We start from the raw sequence: 8497 nt of genomic DNA on the forward strand, positions 1-8497 counted from the left end.
GAATTTTCATAAGTCAGTTGTGCTAGAATAAAGGGATGCATAAACGTAACAGATCTTCTGTCTTTCTCTGTCTTTGAACGCTGTCGGCCAGAATCTGGATGAATCAGAGTATTGTAGAGGTTCCCTTAAGTAGAGCATTGCCTAGAAACTGCTCCAGAAGATCTGTTTGCCTCCAAATTCTTGGTTTGGAGTGAATGAAGGACATCTAGATTTTTAATTGTTTCTGAAGTGCGGTAGAGAAAAGTTGAGCACCTGGAGAAAAGTACACTCTGTTATCTAAACTACCTAAAGACTGTGCCTCTCTGACACGTGCTGGGCGTGTTAGCATTTTTAGTAAATAATCAGTGAGGATTATTTAGTTTGGGCATTTAATGTTTAGTTTTATGTGCTAACTTAGGCTATGGAGTCCTGGATCAAACCTCAGTTTAGATGTCCCAGTGAAGTCTTACCTTCTGTAACATGGGTGGGCTTGTTTAGTTGAAGGGTGTGTGTGCGCACGCATGTGTATAGTCAGAGGACAACTTTTGGTATTTTCCTTCCATGTTGTCTTGTGTTGCATACACCAAGTCAACTGGCCTGCATGTTTCCAGAGATTCCACCTGTCTCTCATGTCCCTACCAGAGAATTGAGATTAAAATGATTCAGGTTACCATGTCCTGCTTTACATGGATTCTGGGGACTCAAGCCCAGGTCCTCACACTCGTACAACCAGTGCTTTTACCTACTGAGCTCATCAGTTGCAGGTTTCTAAAGAAAAAGACCAAAGTCACCCAAGGAAGGAAGATTTCCTCCAGAATGAGGATGCACTATTCAAATACTCTTTGGGTCTTCAGCCTGCTGTCTGTCATGCAGATTGTATTTTGCTAGTCCAAATATTTACGTAAAATAAACCCTTCCTCCCTCTGACAAGCACACCCACCTAATCACAGCATTTCTTTGGGGGACCATGGCTAATAGGACCATGAGAGGAAACAGTGGGCCCTCTTGTTTACAGACTGTGAATCATTCTAAAATTCATTGGTCATTTTGTTGTTATTGCTGCAGTTTGGAGTTGGCGAAGGGCCTGGGGGAAGCTATGTTTTGCCGTGGAAGATGAGCTGATTCATAATTGTATGGAATTTCCTTGAAAATGGTTTAACTTAAAAAAAGGATTTTTTTTGTCTTAGTCCATTCTGAGCACTAGGGTGATAAAAATGTTGCAGAGAGCATCTGAGGTATTTCACCAAGCCTGCAATGGGCAGTCGCAGCCCAAGGAAGAGTTCTCTGTGGTACATAATGAGGTGTTCTCAGTCTGTTACGCTGTACTCAAACTACAAGATGACAAAAGTCCCACTGTTGACTGCTTTGGAACCTCACCCCTCTAAAACAAATTATATTATGGTTTAGTTTTGGTTTCTGATTTTGAATATCTATGTGTACACTTATACTAGGAAGGCCAGAGGTTAATAAGGAGGAGATGTAGCTCATTAAGTCAGGGCCACCCATGCTCAAGAAAGATCAGAATCTGGCTCTATTGTCAAGATGTTCAGAAAGAGCCCCATAAACTTTTCTTTGTAACCTATGGTAATATTTAAAATCTCATTAAACTGTGAAAGTGAGCCTTGTGTAACATAAATTTCAAACTCAATTTATGAAGGCAGAAAACAGCTAGTTCCTGTTAATAATATTAGGACCAAACCACTTTTTTTTTTAGCTTTAAGCTGTATAGTCTAGGTTTCTTTGTTTAATTATGGGATGTTTCAGAATCGCACAAAGGTGGAAACACTGTGACAAGCAGCCCAAGTCTATCACTTGTTGCAAAATGTAAACATTACAAATACAATCAGATATTTCCATAGTTTTCTTCTCTGAACAGATTTTCTCAATCTCCAATATAAATCGCTTTCCTCATTTCATGCTGACCACTTGCATGTGTGGATTTTTCCTTACACGTGTATGTGTTAACCAATAAAAGTGTTTAGTTTCACGTGTGTTCAGCCATTATCAATGATGTTATGGAGGGTAGAGAGATTGCTCCGTGGTTGAGAGTACTCACTGCTCTCCTGAAAAATTCCGGTCTGGCTTTCAGAATCCACATAACAGCTCTCAGCCTTCTGGAACTCCAGTTTCAGGGGCTGAGATATCTTCTGAAATTCTCAGACTCCAGACGCACACATGGGGCACATACACACATGCAGATGAGATACGTCCACAAAATGCAAACAAATTCTTTAAAAAATGTTAGGAATATATTTCTCTGAAACTCATTTTTTCCCCTCAATAAAGTGTTATAGAGGTATTTGATGTTGAGTCAAATTGCTCTCTAACAAGTGGAACCAATTTATGGGACCACATCTTTTATGTATTTTAATTTTTTCAAGTTACTTGATATTTCTCACATTAAAGAGGAACTCCTAGGGAATCAGGACTAAAAACCAATAAACAAGCACTTGTTGCCCTTTCTGGATTGGACTCGTCAGGGAGTGAAGGAGTAAAGGAGAGATGATGGCGGTTTCCATCCTTTAGAGTGCCCAGTGCCCTCTCAATTCAGAATGTGTAGTTTTTATGTTTTATCTAACTAGAGAAAAAATGTATACGTTAAACAACGTTCATAAGTCTTATACTATTGAAACTGACATTGAGACATCACCTTTCTTGTTATTCTGCATTGAGAAACTGGGTTAGCTCAGCCGTGGAGCACTTGCTTAGCATGAATGAAAGCTTGGGTCCAATCTCTAGAACTAAATAAAAAAAAAGGACATTCATCTTAGGACAAAAAATAATACGACTGTTACTGCGGATTTTGAGTCCCTATGCATTAGTGATGGAGCAGTCATCAGAGAGGCTAAAGAAGAGATATTTAATGCTGCATTTTTGACAAACACATGAACCACTGCAAAAAGACACATAAGCTATGTGGAGGCTGGAAAATCTTTCAAAATTAATATAACCTGAAGGTGGTAGTGAAGACACCAGCATGGGTGGGAAAGGGTGGCTGGGAACAAATGCCAGTGTGTACATGTATGCAACACCTTAATATATTGCGTGTTAATAAGAAACACATTAATATTGTGCAATTAATATGCACTAAGATTATTATGTTGGCGGAGGGGTTGATCAGGGTGCAAAACATTTTCAGATCCATGTAGCAGTTCTTTTATTGTTCAAGTTTGTTTTAACTATCCTGGTGATGATGGTGGTGGTGGTGGTGGTGGTGGTGGTGGTGGTGGTGTGTGTTTCCATAAGAAGCTGAAAATTTGTCCTGTTAAGTTCTGTGAAAAATTATATTGGAACTTTGGTGGGGAGTGTATTGAATCTGTATATTGATTTTGATAGGATGGCCATATTTTTACTATGTTCGTCCTACCAATTCATGAGATCTTTCCATCCTTGATATCTTCTTTGACTTTATTTTTCAATGTCCTGATACCTTTTTTCAGACAGACTTTCACTTGCTCGGTAGAGCTATCACAAGTTTCTGAGGCTACTGTGAAAGGTATTGCTTCCTTGATTTTTTCTCAGTTCTTTTGTCACTTGTACATAAAAAGACTACTGATTTTTGTGTGTTCATTTAGGCTCCTGTTACTTTACTGAAAGAGTTTATCAGCTGTGCAAGTTTCATGGTGCAGATTTTAGAGTCATTTGTATAAACAATCATATCATCTACAAATAAAATACTCTGACTTCTTCCTTTTTCTGTTTGTGTCCCCTTGATTTCCTTCACTTGTCCGACTGCTATTGCTGAGACTTCAAGTATTGTCTTGAACAGGTGTGGAGAGAATGGAAAACCTTTTCTTCTTCGCAATTTTGGTGGAAATCTCTCCATTTATGTTGAAAAACAAGAAAGACCAAAAATGTCCACTTCCAGCTATGGATGAAGAAAGCAGTATTGGATTAGCCTCGCTGAGAACAGACTCCTGGAAAGTTAGACATCGTGTGGGAGTCGACTAGTTGGGGGCAGTGAGGACTGCAGCCACTAAAGGGAGATGCTTCACACATATTCTGTTGCTTCTCTGTGTTTCTGCTCAGAAACTCTTTCCCAATTTCCACCACAAGCGAAAGAGTTCCTGGATAGTCCATCAACTCTATCAGATCGTCAAAAGGGCAAAGTTACTCCAACAGCTAGAACTCATGAAAATATGGCATTGGAGAGGAAGGAGCTGTTCAGTAGAGAGGTTGGGCTGGTTGTTCTTGTCAACTTAGCACAAACCAGAGTCACATGCAAGAAGGAAACTTGATAGAGAAATTGTATAGTGGCATTTCATTTGTATTTTAATAAATAAAGCTTGCCTGAATATTAGAAACGTAAAATATCCACACCGTTAATCTCAGTAGCCACACTAGCTTGCCATAGAAACCAGGGAGTAGTGGATGCCCTTAATCCCAGAACTAGAGAGGATTATAAGATAAGAGGAAACAGCTGTCAGTCACAGTCTCATTCTGAAATTCCTGGAGGCAGGATCGCCAGTTTCAGACTACGGTTGAGGTAAGAGGCAGTGACTAGCTACTTTGTTTTTCTGGTCTTCAGGTTGAACCCCAATGTCTGCCTTTGAGCTTTTATTAATTGTGCTACAAATTGCCTCTATCAGATTGGTCTGTGGGCATGTCTATGGGAAATTTCTTCGTTAATTATTGAGGCAGGAACTTTCAACCCACGGTGGGAGATGCCATGCCTGGGCATTTGTTCTATGTTGTAGAGACTGAGCAATCCATGGAAAACTAGCCAGGAAGCAGCATTCCTCTACGGTTTCTGCCTTAAGCTTCTGCCTTGAGTTCCTGCCATGGATTCTCCCAATGGTGAACTGTAAGTTCCTCTTACCCCCTCCAAGTTGATTTTGGTCAGTGTTCTTTCACAGGAATAGAAAACATATTAGAACCAAAACTGGTGTGAGGAGTAGTGTCTAGAACTAAGTCTGTATAGGAATAAGGAGCACATGAAGGGGTTCTGAGACGATCCACAAGCAAGGGTGGCAATAATTCCTATGCTGCAGAAGGTTATCTGGATCATAATAATAACAGCGGGCCCTACAGGACTTCAGAGTAACCACATTCTTCATGGAAACACATACTGATGGAAAAAGTAACAGAATCTAGAATTTCCAAAAAGTTTACTTCAATACACATCGTTCAGTAAGTACCTTCTTAGACATACAAAGAAATAAATGGGACAAGAGAAAGCATCCCAGGCCTGAGATGTGAACTTAACAGATCAACAGTTCAAAACTGCCTTTTATAAATATGGCAAAAAGTATAGGATAATTTTTGAATAATTAAAGGAGATATGATTTTAATGACTGAACAAATACAGGATTTCAGAAGAAATGGCAAGCCATAAAAACAGTGTAGGTTTTCTAGAGAGGAAGCTCCATGACGTTTGGAATGGAAAGTTTACTGGGTGGATTGATCAGAGGATTAAAGATGACCACAAAGGAGTCAGCAACACTGAACACAGTTCATAGTGTTTAATTTGATTAACGGGACCAAAAGTTGAAGAAAAAAGTGAATAGGGCTCAGGTATCTGCCGAGCTATAGCAAATGATGGAATACATTTGTTTGCATGCTTACGGAGAAGAAAGTGTACATAAAAACGTAATTTTTAGTCTTGAATTTGAGAGGAACTGAGAGGAGGTCATTAAGATGGACTCCACAAAACCACCTCAGCAGAACTCTGAATTGAGAAGTGGGAGTTTCCAAGGCTCCAAGGAAGCAAGAACATTTCAGAGCGAGGAAAATACAAAGATGCGTTGTTGGGAAAATGAAATAGGCAAATATAATGTCATTTCTGGTGATTCAAAACACACAGTAGGTGCTTTGTAGTATGCTATTTTTGACAGATTTTTTCCTTTGTGGCTATTTTTGACAGACTTTTTCCTTTGCGGCTGTAAAATCCTGATAGCTGGGTGTTGTGCTATTGAGCTTCTAATGATGATCCTTCAAAGGAACAAAAATCCCACATACATCTTTAAACTTGTTCCTATATTTCAAATCAACGGAATTTCACAAAGAGTTATCAGTTCAAGCGTTCTCTGGCAGTCACTTGTATACTCCAATAGGAGATGGTTAAGGTGACAGCTAAGTGTAGCAAACAGGAAGCAAAGGAACACAGTGCTCCTACTACACAAATCCTAGGATAATCTTTCCCGGTGTGCTCCAGGGGAAGGCAAATCCAGGCGAATGACTGCATCCCGTGGAAACAGAAGAAGAAAGTCCCATCAAGAGGCACTGCCAAGCAGGAAGCACTTATTGATGATGGGCAAAGACTTTCAGAGCCGCTGGTAGTCTTGCACGTAGTACTCAATAGCCCATTTGGCCCTCTCATAAGTCAGAAAGCAGATGACCTTACCAAAATATCAGCCGTCTGTTCTCAGGTACCAATAGAACTTGTTCATTTCATTCTTATAGACTCTGGCCACAGGGGAGCCAAAATAGACTGGAAAATAACTCATGCTGCCAGAATTCCTATGAAATATCCTGATATCCTGTGTGCTGTCCAAACATGGGAAGCCTGATCCTGATCATGAACTTGAGAGATTGTTGGTATGCTGGGACAATTGCACAGGGTAGCCTGTTCCATATGAGATTGGAAGGAATACTGCAGGACCTAAGCCTGTAAGTGGGGCATAAAAAAACTTGACAGGACTCTTAAAAGGATTTCCATTCAGACAAGCGATGAATAAAGCCATTATCAAGTGTACATCCAATTCAGTGTTTTGTATGCATTCCCAGGAGGAACCAACAGTATATTGAGGCACTCGTGTCAGAAGCACTAAAGTAAAAAACTAGGTTAATGAAAATTGGTTCCAGTGGCCCTTCTACCTTCCTTATCACCTTACAGGATGACTGAAAGACTATATATATAGTTAAGGCAGCACCTAAAATAGTCTAAAGGTAGAAATCAGCCCACATTTGTTGAAAAAGGCACTCTTAGAAATCCACAAGTTTGTTTCATAAAAATCCAATACCAAGGTGAACTGCCCCTCTTTGAGATATTAGCCGAAGAGGTCCTTGAGTACCTCCACCAATGCAAGCTATTGATTATGTGGCAGAGCTAGAATTAAGTCCCTATTGCTGAAAGCACAGAATGCTCTGGGGGCAAGATAAGCATAGACTGGAGCATAGAGATACTGCCAACTTCATGGATTTAAGACGACTGTAGAGAGTGGAACCCATGTTCAATACTAGAGTCAGCACAAGAGGTAAGGTGCTGAAGAGGATAGGCGCCAGTGGAAAGGCAGCTGCTAGCATTTTGTCCAATGGCTGTGACACTATTGTCAACTTGCCTTCTAAACATTTACACACATTCCCATATATTATTCCTGCTGTCAGTCCCTGCTCATGGAGAGAATCTTTTCTACGGTGGATGATGGACACTGTGGAGACTTTTAGCAAATTAAATTGCTGAGAATTAATGATTCTTGCTGTGTTACAGTGGCCCAATGCTCAATCATAAGTGGAAGAAAATAATCAGATGTCTAAATGCCTGGAAAAGTTCAGGGAACATCATTGGAAGGAAGCAAGAAAGGCAAGAGCCAGAAAAAGGGTTGGAGTATTGCGTAGGTCCTATTTCAAAACATTCCCTCTTGGAAGAAAATGGTTGCTCACTAAACTAATAACCAACTTTAAAAATTCAGAAAAACTGATAAGACTTATACAGACCTTCCTCATGGCTAAATAAAGAATGGAGAATAAACATTACTTGGGGAGAGGAGATTCTTTGGAGACTCTGCCTGCGAGTTGCAGGGAAATCTCTGATGTAGATTTTGTGAGTCATCACCTAGAGTGGACTTTTTGGTTATGCAGCCAACTGAGGCCACCAAGGCTCCTGTAAGGAAATGCTCAACCATAATTCTGCAAGCAATTTCTGGAAATTCATTGGTTCAATTAGTTAGACTTAGGTAAAACAATTTTTGGTCTATCCTTTGTGCCATAACTGGAGTTAATAGACAGTTGTTCATATGGGAGAATCATACATCAATAATCATAAGTAGAAACAATAAAATAATAGCACAAGACTGTTTAATAAACTGTGGCTCATAAGCTTTCAGTATTTGTACATATAGTTCTCTTATTGCTAGGCTCTTAACCTAGATAATTTCTATGATAGTGAATACAATTCTGTTTACCCACTGATTTATTTTTATAAAGAAATAATATAGCAGAGAAGCTTAATGATATGTGTTAAATAGTATCAGAGGTTAGCTATATTTTTTTTACTTTATTATTATTAGTTTACATCCTGACCACAGTTTCCCCTCCCCCTTCTTTCCAGCCTCTCTTCCCCTCTCCTCTACCCCATCCTCTCCTCCTCATCTATTTATCTTCAGAAAAGGGAAGGTCTCCCAAGTATCAACCAAACATGGCATATCAACTAGGCACCATCCCTTAGTATTAAGACTGATCAAGGCAACCCAGTATGAGAAAAAGGGTTCTAAAAGTCAGCAAAAGAGTCAGAGACCATCCCTTCTTCCACTTTGGGTTTAGGTCAATCCCATGCAGGCTCTCTGTTTGTTGGTTCAGT

This window comes from Alexandromys fortis, unplaced genomic scaffold (genome assembly GCF_014885135.2).
Source record: "Alexandromys fortis isolate MF-2015 unplaced genomic scaffold, M_Fortis_MF-2015_v1.1 scaffold_107, whole genome shotgun sequence".
NCBI classification, from domain to species: Eukaryota; Metazoa; Chordata; class Mammalia; order Rodentia; family Cricetidae; genus Alexandromys; species Alexandromys fortis.